Below are 12994 nucleotides of genomic sequence, written 5' to 3'. Positions count from 1 at the left end.
CTCAGAAGCTTGCCAGTTTCTCCCAGAGGGAGAAGTAGGCTAAAGATATTGCGCAGCTGCAAAGTGGCTGTGGGCTTCTGAGAGCTGGCTTTTAAGTCTCTCTCTGGATGTTGGCCGTTGATGGGATTACACACACCTGGTTTCCTCTACTGGTACCTTCATGCATGAGGCCTTCCAAATGTGTGGAGAGGGGCCTCTAGCATGGCTGTAGCTAGGTTCCGGTGGTCTTTGGCCACCAGGAGCTCTGCTCAGGGTGGGGAGGGAAGCTGGAGCCCATCCCCTCCGAGGGGGACCCTGGGAAGACAGCCAGGCGTGCAGGCAAGAGACTCTCTGCATCACTCTCTTCTGAGAGCTTGCTGTTAAGTCTCTCTCTGGATGTTGGCCGTTGATGGGATTACACACACAATGGTGAGAAAAACTTTTAAAAATACCCTCAGATGAAAGAAACATTTTTAATAAGTAGCTCACTGGAGGTGGTTGGGAAGAGGCTAAACAAACAATCACCAGAACCACAGCAACAGAGTATTTCCTGGGCATGACACTGATCTGAGGTTGGAATTTCTTGGATTCTTGAGTGTGGATAAAACAACCTGGGTGATAAAGGAGACCAGGCTCATGCAATAGGGATTTCTAACCCATGTATTTCACTCTTTCCCTGTATCAATCTCAAATTACTAATCTTTTTCAAATCTCTAGACAAGCTAATCTACCTACTGTCTTCTAAAAGTTGACTAACTCTGCTAGGCCTTCTCTATCACTTTTCATGGATATAAATCAGACTTTACTAAAATTTATCTCTTTTGTGGAGTTTTCTCAAATAACACATCCTGAAGCTACCCACTGAGCTCTGACACCCACTGTCTCCTTACTACCCTGGTCCCAGTCTCCACCTCAGTCATCTGAACTACTGTAGAGCTCCATCACAAGCCCCCTCGCTTCCCCTAAGCCTCCTGTAGACCCTTTTAGGTCTATTCTCAATACTGTAGCACTGTTGCCCGTTGTTCATTGATTTGCTCAAGCAGGCACCAGTAATGTCTTCATTGTGAGACTTGTTGTTACTGTTTTTGGCACATTGAATATGCCACAGGTAGCTTGCCAGGTCCTGCCATGCAGGCGGGATACTCTCAGTAGCTTGCTGTGTGAGGACAGACCACAGGAATCTATTTAGCTTTCTTAAGACTCTTTTTACAGGAGCCGGCATTGTAGTCTCTCTGTCCCTGAGCAAGGAATTTGGATACAGGCACCCTGGGTCACAAGAAGGGTGGTGGTCAGACGAGATAACCAGACCCATATCACACGACCCATATCACAGGACCCAGGACTGCCCCCAGAACCGGGACATTCCTGAATATTGGCGCGAATACTGATCTCTAAAACCACAGGCTAAGGAGTGATGTCCTTTTAAATGGATTGGTTAAGAAAGTTTGCAATATTACAAATCTATTGGCTATGAAATGTGCGGGCTCTGCTGTAACGGTCGGGGAAGGCCTATATAAGATCTCCTTTGGAGAAGCTCGGGGTCTTGCCCAACCTGCTGGACCTGCATGTCCGAGTAGGCGGCTAGACCCTGGCTAGCCAGTCTTACAATAACCCCTGCTTGCTGTTTGCAGTCTCTGGAGTCTCTTTGTCATTATAGGGAGATTTTGATCTGCGCCCTAACAGCTGGGCTCTCTGAGAGGGACGGAGGAATTGAACCCCGGGTCAGCCACGTGCAAGGCAAATGTCCTACCCGCTGTGCTATCACTCCAGCCCATTCTCAATACATCAGTCAAAATCATCCTTTCAGAATTTAAATAAGTCTGAGTCCTCTTTTTGCTTAAAGCCTGTGCCCCCTGTCCCTACCGCCCCATGTTTTCCAAGTTCCTAGGCACAAAAGCCAAAAACTCCTCAACTCTTGCCCAATTTCGCTTCGGTGTCCTCATGACCCCTCCTCCTCCTCTGTCCCTTGCTGTGGTCTCATCCACTTCTAGCCAACTTCTTCTTCATCCTTTTACTCCTTTCACCAGCTGTCCTTTCTGGGATGTTCTTGACCACGAACACGGCTTCACCCCCACTTCTTTCAAGTCCTGTCTTAGCAGTCATTTTCTAAAGAAGGCTTCCCATAACCAGCCCCCCAAAGGTCAATTCAGCCACTACCACCTGGCACTTTCTCTAGAGCATCTGCCACATTAATGACATGCTTAACTTAACAACTTTTACTTTTTAATGTATTCATTAAGCTCATAAACTTTTTATATTTCTAAGGCTAGTTTTTCTAAGTGGGTTACAGGCTCCTTTACTCTATCATATGAATTTTTAATTATACATCATTGTTTCTAAAACAGTATATATATTCTACGAGATATATTCTACGAGATATATTGCTAAGAAGGCTCCATGTGAATAATCACAGTAAATATAAAATGAAATGACAGGATGACTCATCTGAATTAGAAAGCTTAATCTTTGGTGGAAAACAGTGTCATGTGAGTAAGTCAGCATTTATTAGCACCAACTGTTTGCAGAGTACACTGCTATGCTCAGAGAAAGACTTTTAAGGATAATCTTGTCTTGCAGTAGAAAAGGAGGGAGGGACCAATCATTTGGGTGCTTAAGGACTCTATTTTTCTTTGTCAAAATTATCCATTACAGTCTGGGTGCTTTCAATAGACAATTCAGGAAATGGTGAATAATGGAGCCAGTTGTATCTTCCCAAATGTTAATTCTGGATGACTGAGCCCTCATGCAATGGATGTTAGTGATATGGAGGTTTTCAAAGAGATGAAAGTAAACACTTAGTTTCCAAGGAAGGAAAAACCAGCTGGGTCAATTCCCAAGCTGAGAGAAAAATAGCAGTAGATCTCCATAGACCAAGAGCTGTGTTAACAAACTTTCAGGAACGCTTTGATACTACTTATTTTGTGCAGCCCCTGTTTCCAGAAAGACCACTCCGCACAAGGGCATAGGACTTCTTCCTTTGACTTCTTCAATCTCCACCTATCGGTTGTCCCCATTTGTCACAGATCAGACAGACTAAGGTTTAGGTAAGAGGTAAAATAGAATTGTTAGAACATGCGTTATAAATTTAGTTTAGATGCTATTATTGGCAATACTACTAAGGATTTATGAAGCCAAACATTTGAAACTGAAAGACTCACTTAAGAAATAAGAGCTGGTAAGGTCACGGGCCGTGCTCTGTGCTAAGAGTGCACTGGGGAGGAACAGCCTGAAAATCCTGATGATTGTCATTTTGTTTCTGGTATCTCTGCAAATGTCTTAGTTGCTGGGATTTTCTGGGGGTTATGACTTTTACACTCTAGCACTATCATCCCATTGTTCATCAATTGCTCTTGCTCTAGTAAAGTCTCCATTGTGAACTTGTTGTTATTGTTTTTGGCATATTGAATACACCGCGGGGAACTTGTCAGGCTCTGCCATGCAGGTGAGAGACTCTTGGTAGCTTGCTGGGCTCTCCGAGAGGGATAGAGGAATCGAACCCGGGTCAGCCGTGTGCAAGGCAAACATCCTACCTGCTGTGCTATCCCTCCAGTCCCTGACTTTCACACACTATGTTAAAATGACCAACTCTATTTAAAAACAAAATGAGACATCCCAAATCTACACTAATTTGTAGAGTTTTGCTGTAGGAAACTCTATGGCCCCCCTGCTTGCCCCCTGTTTGCTTTCCCTCGCTACAGCTGCCTGAGCTCAAAGGCCTCCTCTGGAGTGTCCATCAACCTCTGGTTTTGACTTATTGCCAAGCACTAAAGAGAGAGTCTCCTGGAGTCCCACATCTTGCTCGGCAGTTATGATTTCTCCCAGAGCACATTTCCTACCACTCTATTTCAAAATGTAGCACTTTGTGTTATTCTCATTTTCTTATTTGTTTGTCTTACCCACTGGACTGTGAGATTCTCAAGGGCAGAGAATATGTTTTATTCATTTTTGTTTTTCTTACAGTGCTTATCACGACACCTGACTAGAATAGGTCTCAATAAATATGGGTTGAATGGATGTTTCTCTGAAAATTTCCTGCATGTATACCGTCAGTCTTGCAGTGCCAGACTTCCAGAACTTCCCCACCCCCTTATTTTCTAAAGCTTCTAGGTTGAGAAAGTGAGGGCAAAGTTTGCACAAAAACAACAAATTAATTGAATCAATGACTCACTTAGTGGGTGCTGCATAAGTGTTTATTGGAGAATAATGTATAGGAGGAGATTTTGTGGCCCATCTATGTCTAGATCAGTCATTTCTGACTATCCTTCCTGAGTTTATAGCTACCCCTTGCCTCTGCCTGTGGATTGTATCTCCTCCCTCCCCTCTGCAAACTAGCTTGCCTTTCAAGAGCACTAGATTTGCAAGTGGCTGTTCTGTGTTCTAGGGCATCTAGCTTAATAATCATACATGATTATTAAGTGAAATCTGGATAATGATAACTATTTTTTTATTCTCTAGTAGCTGGACCCCAGATTAGACACATGAGAATAATGGAATAATGGATCCTGGTCTTGCCTCTATGACAGTGATGGGGAGGAGGAGGAAGAGAAGGAGGAAGAGGAGGAGGTAGAAGAGGGGAGAGGAGGAGGAGGAGAAGGAGGAGGAGGAGGAAGAGGAGGAAGAGGAGGAGGTAGAAGAGGGGAGAGGAGGAGGAGGAGGAGAAGGAGGAGGAGGAGGAAGAGAAGGAGGAAGAGGAGGAGGTAGAAGAGGGGAGAGGAGGAGGAGGAGAAGGAGGAGGAGGAGGAAGAGAAGGATGAAGGAGGAAGAGGAGGAGGTGGAAGAGGGGAAAGGAGGAGGAGGAGGAAGAGAAGGAGGAAGAGGAAGAGGTAGAAGAGGGGAGAGGAGGAAGAAGAGGAGGAGGAGGATGACTACAAAGATAAAATTTACTGTATAATCGGCAGCACCCGGGTTTGGGGGTCAGTCCTGGGCTGCTCGCCCAGTCAGGCAGCCCAGGCCATGGGGCAGACGGAAGAGGAAATGAGGGCCAATCCAGTTGATTGACCAGTTGTCCTTTATTCCATTCTCTCCACGTGCCTTTCCAGTCTCTCTGAGCTCTCCATTCTAGTCTCATGCTGCCCCTTATTTCCGTCTCCTCCTGTCTCTCCAGCTCATCTCTCTGTGCTCCATCTCACAGTCTGGGCTCTCTCTCTTCTCTCTGGATTCTGACTCTGACTGCTTCTCTCCCAAAGACTTCCCGACTCCCCTTTTCTGCCTCTCCCCACTCATCTATCCACCTCTTGCCCTCTGGGCCCAGCTGCACCCAATCTGGTAGCAAAATCAACATCTGGCCTGAGCTCTGTAGTCTGAGTCTGTGGCAAGACATTCCCGAGGAGAGCTGCCCTACAAGACTCAAAGTATCTTTTTTTTTTTTTTTTTTTTTTGCTTTTTGGGTCACACCTGGCGATGCACAGGGGTTACTCCTGGCTCTGCACTCAGGAATTACCCCTGGCTGTGCTCAGGGGACCATATGGGATGCTGGGATTTGAACCCAGGTCGGCCGAGTGCAAGGCAAACGCCCTACTTGCTGTGCTATCTCTCCAGCCCCTCAAAGTATCTCTTACTGTACCCACACAAAAAATAACTAATATTAAGATGTTAATTAAGATGCTAGGAGGAGAGGAATACCCCCAGGTGGTGTTTCTGCCCCTGTGCCTGATGGTCGGTCAGGAAAAGCTTTCTTATGTTGATTTTGCTACCAGATTGGGTGTAGCTGGGTCATTGGGTGTAGCTGGGTCCAGAGGGCAAGGGGTGGAAGATGAGTGGGGAGAGGCAGAAAAGAGGTGTCAGGAAGTCTTTGGGAGAGAAGCACTGTTTTTAGAATTTTTGCTTCTTCACATCAGGTTGCAAAGACCTTCCCAGACTCTAGCTATCAAGGTGAGTACTGCAGGTAAAGAGTCTGTGTGCATGCACGCACGCACACGTGTGTGTGTGTGTGTGTGTGTGTGTGTGTGTGTGTGTGTGTGTGTGTGTAGAAAGGATTTTTTAAATTATTTTATTTTTATTCGATTCCTCTGCCCTTCTTGGAGAGCCCGGCAAGCTACTGAGAGTATCCCTCCCACATGGCAGAGCCTGGCAAGCTACCCATTGCGTATTCGATATGCCCAAAATAGTAGCAACAAGTCTCACATTGGAGACGTTACCGGTGCCAGCCTAAGCAAATCGATGAACAACAGGAGGACAGTGCTACAGTGCTACTTTTTGGATCGTGACAGCACCTGTCGATGACCAAGCTCTTAACTTATAGTTAAGCATTAGGCACTTTTGCCAGGCCCATCTTGATGCCAGGATAACACATAGCTCACCGCTTGCCCTGGGTTCAATTCCATTTCTCATCAGGACCCTGCTTTGGGGGGTTCTAGGCAGTAAGGGCAACTGAGACTTAGGTAGCGAGAACAGATGCCCAGGAGGAAAATATCCTGTAGAGTCAAATGACTCCCAGGTTACAAAAGCATAGCATTTACTACTGTCTTCCTGTGCCCATACTAAAGGACATGGCTCTGAATAAACTATGCAAAGGACTTAAGAAGAAGAGAAAAACAATATAAGTCAACAGAGCACAAAGAAAGAAGTTACAAATAAACAGATAGGAATGGGAGCACTATTTGGGAGTAACCCAAATAAACCTAAGTTACCTGTGGCAATGTTATCCTACAATTCCTCAAACTTTTGACACTTCAAAAATGTGCCAAGATCCAGGAGAGAGATAATATTTGTAATTTCCATAATTTCACGATTGTCTTACATTCTCCTCCTTTAAGATATGGTTGCTTTCCTGGGTTGGATCAGTTCTGTACTAAACAGAGAATAGAAATATCTGCTTTTGAAATCATGTACTTTTGTCATTACTCAGCTCAGCCTCTATTGTCAACAGTATCAAAAATTCTCTGTTCTCTTCCCAAATTCCTAGAAACTCTGCAGACCAACCTCAGCTCTACCAGGATCCTCCTCCAAGTCTGATTTCTCCCTTTGATCTAATGTACATGGATCATTTCCTTTCAGAAATGCTTAATGATCCCAGGCCCTGATGATAAAGCTTCGTGTATATGATTGGTGAATCTGATGCAGACATTTCCAGAAAGTTGCTGAAAAGTTTTTAATCACTCTGTTTCAGCTGTGATACCACATTAGACCCTAATAAATAGTCCTCTGGAATTTTAACAATAATTCTTTTTTTTTGTTTGTTTTTCTTTTGGGGTCACATACATTGCTGCAAAGGACTTACTCTTGGCTTTGAGTTCAGGGATCACTCCTGCTAGAGCTTGGGAGATCAATATAATAATTATAATTGTGATTTATAATTCAAATATAAATTAATTAACATTAATTACCAGGGACTTAATCTTAGCCACATGTAAGGCAAGTAACTAATCTACTATACTATCTCCCTGGTACCTCATATTTTTTTAAGTTTATGTATCTTTACATCACATTTGAAGAACTATGCTTTCCAAAATCTATATTCTCCCCAAATATAGAAACAAGAAAAAAAGTGGGAGAGAGTATGGAAGGAGGGAGGACAAAAGAAAGATTAATTTTGTATGTTCTTCTTGTCTCTCTTGAAGGAAAGCAATAATCTAGATTTCTTATTATACGAGCCTCTTATTTTCATCCATAAAGCAGCTCTATCCCATTCTTTCTGGAATTAAAAAAAAAAAAAAAGATGCTGCCAAGCCACATGCCCTACCAGCTTGGGATGCAGAAATGATAGGGGATGATCTTGGCAACACAGCAGGAGGAGTGCATGTCAGCAAAATGCAATCAGCTAACGTCAAGTCCAGCGAGGAAAACTCGAGTTAACTACGCCCCTCTGCTTGTGAAAATTGTAGTGGCTGGAAAGGAAAAATGTATTTGAGAATATAGCCAATAATAAAGTGCTTCACGAGGAGGCAAGCTACAAGAGGAGAGCCATCATAAGCTAGATAACAGGATTTAAGGTGCAAGGGTCTTTCTGACAGAGACAAGGAAATTCACAGAGCAGCTGTCCTTGGAAGCCACTGTGTACAAAGGGAAGATCCCAGGTGTTTGGATAGATGGGGGGGGGGGGGGGCCGGGGGGCGCAAAAGTCAGACTACTGACATTCCATTTGGGAAGGATGGGCAATTTTCTTAACTTGTAGCAGTTTCAAATTTTGGATCCCTTAAATAAAGACAATAATAATTATCTTAAAATACTATTTGATGATTAAATAAGACTATATAGAAATAGCTCTTGGTGAACAAACACTGCTAGTTTCGCAGATGTGTACTTGATCTCTTTAAACTAAGCCTTAAAGTTATTTTGCCACACATTGACAACACTGAGCCTTTGTAAAATTGCGAAGTAGATATTTGGGATATTAGAATTAAAAAACAACAACAACAAAAACAACCTGAAAGGCATCATAGGTCATTCTCATAATCTTCAAAGGCAAAAGCAAAGTTTAGTTTGTGACACAAAAATTTTCCTGGGTCCAAGTGACAACTATTTCTACATAACAGTTCCAAACAGAGGGAGAACTTCTGGGCATGTGATCTTGTTCATTGAGTACAGTTTTCTCCTTTCCTCTAACTAGCTTAAGGACCCTCCCCCAACCACCACCATCCATGCCTCACTATGTCTTTAAAAAATGGTTCGACTTTGACCTTATATGCTCTGGTAACCTCTGGACAAAGGCAACCTTGGTGTATAGTGGAATCTTTTCATATATTGAACCTAGCCACAAGATTGAGGGATGAATTGTTTGAAATCTGTGCTAACAATTTCAGCTATGAGACCATCAATAATTTAACTGTATCACTACATCACTGTATCACTGTCATTCCATTGTTCATTGATTTACTCAAGCAGGCTCCAGTAACGACTCCATTCATCCCAGCCCTGAGAATTTAGCAGCCTCTCCTTACTCATTTTTCCCATTAATTGGAGGCTCTTTTCAGGGTCAGGGGAATGAGACCTGTTATTGTTACTGTATTTGGCATATCAAATAAGCCACGGGGAGCTTGTCAGGATAATTTAACTATCCACTCTTAATCTCGACAATATATGTTGAAATAACTATATTGTCAACCTAACAAGGTTTTTTTCGATGTCAAAAGTGATTAGACACATGTTGGGGGAGAAGTTGATTTCATCAATATCAGAATTTTTGTAAATAAAAAAATCTACATGCTTGAAAAGTTTCATGCTGAGTGAAATGAGTCAGAAAGAGAGAGACAGACATAGAAAGATTGCACTCATCTATGGTATATAGAATAACAGAGTGGGAGACTAACACCCAAGAACTGTAGAAATAAGTACCAGGAGGTTGACTCCATGGCTTCGAGGCTGGCCTCACGTTCCGGGGAAAGGCCAACTCAGAGAAGCGATCACCAACTACATTGTAGTGGAAGGCCATGTGGGGGAAGGGAGTTGCGGGCTGAATGAGGGCTAGAGACTGAGCACAGCGGCCACTCAACACCTTTATTGCAAACCACAACAGCTAATTAGAGAGAGAAAACAGAAGGGAATGCCTTGCCACAGTGGCAGGGTGGGGTGGGGGGGAGATGGGATTGGGGAGGGTGGGAGGGACGCTGGGTTTACGGGTGGTGGAGAATGGGCACTGGTGAAGGGATGGGTTCCCAAACTTTGTATGAGGGAAGTATAAGCACAAAAGTGTATAAATCTGTAACTGTACCCTCACGGTGATTCTCTAATTAAAAATAAATAAATTAAAAAAAATCTACATGCTAATGAAATTAATGTATACATTTTAATAGGAAGCTGGATTCAGAATGCTTGTTTGAAGGTTGCTCTGGAATTTTGAATTTTAAATTATTATTATTTTGGTTTGAGGACCACAACTCACAGTGCTAAGGATTACTCCTGAATCTGTGTGCAGAGATCACTTCTCTCAGTGCTCACAAGACCGTATATGATGCCAGAAATCAATCCAGGTTATTCCCATGCAAGGCAATTGTCTTACCTGCTGTATTTCCTCTGGGGTATAGAGTAAAGCAGATAAGGAACATGTCCCTCATGTGAATGACCTGGGTTTGATCCTTGGCACCATATATAGTTCTATGTCCTCAGAATTTTATATTTTATATTATCTAGGTTACTCTGATTTGAGAAGGGCATGCAATATTCAATGATTTAATTCTTTCCTTTATGTTCATAACTCTGTTTCCTCCTAAAGTATACAATATCCCCAGATGTTGTTCTTTGAGTTTATAAACCAGCTGACATCCATGTCCCCAAGTGGCAAAAGACAGTGAATACAAGCAAAGCTTCCTGTTTTCTTCCTCTGACTGCCTCACCAATCACTGTCCTTGGCTCTTTACTGCTCAGAATGCAGGCTGCCAGCTGCTGTGGAGCCTCAGGTTGGCTGGGTTTCCTAGGGGACCCATTGACCAAACTCCCCCCTTATTGCAATCCCCAGACCATCTGGGTAGAAGGTCACCTTTCAAGGAAAGGAAACAGCAATAGCAACAGGTATTAATAAATGCATTTCCTGGCTAGAGGCCGATGTAGAACATTTTATTAAGAAATCATATATTTTCATCAGTGATGGTGATGAAGCACTAGGATTTTTATTGGGTGTTTTAGTGTTTTGTTTTGCCACCATGCTTTATTATAACCCCAAGCCTTTTGCTTACTGGGACAGGCCTTGCATGCACCTTTCCTCAGTGCAGAAGGTCTTCAAGATATCCACACACACACACCCGCCCCCACTTCAGCAATAATATTACTTCCCATCTGCTTAAGGAGACAGCAGGGCTGTTAAAGGCCATGAAGTCAATGACAAATCCAAGTCATAATTTTTATGTCCTTGTTATAACCTGATGCCACTTCATTATGATGAGGTTAATGGTTCAAGTAAATCAGGAGCAATTAGATAGTCTCACCGTGGGCACCTGGCCCTTGGCCTAAAACACTCAGTGGATGTGTTTGGGGACTAGAGAGGTAAGCAGCTTTCCTCTGCAATGGGTATAAATGGTAGGTGAAAAGTTTTAGCAGTAGAATTCCTGAAGAGGTCACTTAATTATTCCAAATCTTCATTTAACCCATGAAGAAGCTGAGACCTAGGATGGAAGATGGCCTGGATAAGGTCACTGAGTCAGGATAGGAATCTCAAACAAACCAAGCCATTCTTGGTGAGAAAACTCAAGTTCTAAATTTGAGAAATCTCAGGGGAAACACAGGGATCATCAGAGGATGCTTCAGGGAGGAAACCCATCCTACCTTCCTCTGTACAAGTCAGGAAATTGAGGTGGAACGAAGAAAATTTTTTTAACCAAGAAAACATGGCATTTAGTATCTATCAAATAAGGGAGTCTAGCATGGCTGAATTTCCAAAAGAAACAAATAACTTTTGTCACTTTATTAAGCATGCACATTAGCGATTATGATATTATCTACAGATATTTACAAGGCTGTGTCTGTGACCATATGTGTATGCAATACATAAATATGTGGATTATTGTAATAACAATTCTGAATTTCCTGAGCTGTGAGGAAAATAATTTAAATGTCAATATTATTCAGTCAGTGAAGCAAGGGTTCAAATCCTGTATCTACTCTGTACCAGAAGAATAATCTTTAATTTTGGAGTTCTGATCTATAACATTGAGATTAAAGCACCCTTCTTAAGCCATTGGAAGATTTCAACTAGTCAGCATAGGTAAAATGTTCCATCAGTGACATCTGTAGCTACTGAAATTACTATAGTATAGAAACAAAGTTTAGGAGGACTGGTTCACTGTTGGAAGCTTGTCACAGGTGGATGGGGGATAGAGAAGAGACTGCTATGACAATGATAGATGGAAATGATCTATGGACAAGAATTGAATGCAGAAAGTAGGTAAAGTGATACACATGATAACCTTTAAGTACCTGTATTTCAAAACATAATGGCCAGAAAGAGAAAGAGAAAGTGAGAGCGAGTGAGCAAGCGAGAGAGAGAGAGAGAGAGAGAGAGAGAGAGAGAGAGAGGGAGAAAGAGAGAGAGTGGCAGAGAGAGAGAGACAAACAGAGAGACAGACAGACAGAGAAAAAAAGTACCTGCCATAGAGGAAGGCTGAGTTGGCAGGAAGAAAACTGGGTACATTGGTGGTAGGAAGTGTACACTCATGAAGGGATGTGTGTTGGAACATTGTAAGACTGAAATCCTATCATGAACAATTCTATATCTGTATCTCATGGTGCTTCAATTAAAATGAAAAAAATGCTATAATTATATAGAGATAGTAAAAGTATAAATATCATGGTAGTAAGCAGAGTGATCATGATTTCAAGATTTTCCTCATGATCAAGTTTACTTTGTTTCTTAAATGCCCTAGAAGCATATTGGACATGAATAGGTTCTAAGAACCCATTGACTTCGCAAACTGTGGATAACAGTACACAAGTTCTCACAATAATAAAAGAGTTACAAGTAAGTTGGTAAACATTTCATATTATAGATGAAAACGGGGTGAATTGGAAGGTTGTTTTTTTATAGAGATCCATTGGAGATAAATGCATAAAAGAAGAAATCAAGATGAAATACCTTGTTCTCCACATGCTTCACAAATTGCTTGCTTTATGGTTTATGGAAATAAGTGTGAAAGATTGAATAAAGCATGCCAATGGACCAAGAAAAATACCTCCACACTCATTTAGAGGAGTTTAGGATCGGGAAAATCCAAGGCAGGCATCCATGTTTTCCCTGAAAGGGATTCTGGAAGAATAAATAGTACTTCCATCTATCTCACCTTTCTGTATAACCTTTCTATAATGTCCCTAATAGTTAATTTCATAGAACATTATATTGGTTCTATGTAGTCACCACTAAATGACTTTTGAGATACACATCAAGAAATGTTGAAACATTTGTTGAACAACAGATATCATCACTTTAAACATACCCTAATGACATATAGGCAAAAGACTTCCTACACACAGAGGGAATTCTTGGGGCCTGAGTCACAGGCAGGAGGCTTTTAGGTGACACTTTCACACTGATGTGGGGAAAATTGACCACCTTCTACTGCTATGCCCATGTTTTTTTTCTCCTCTGTGC

The sequence above is a fragment of the Sorex araneus genome, chromosome 7, assembly GCF_027595985.1.
Source record: "Sorex araneus isolate mSorAra2 chromosome 7, mSorAra2.pri, whole genome shotgun sequence".
NCBI lineage: Eukaryota > Metazoa > Chordata > Mammalia > Eulipotyphla > Soricidae > Sorex > Sorex araneus.
The sequence above is the reverse complement of the archived record's forward strand: the minus strand, read 5'-3'. Positions refer to the sequence as shown.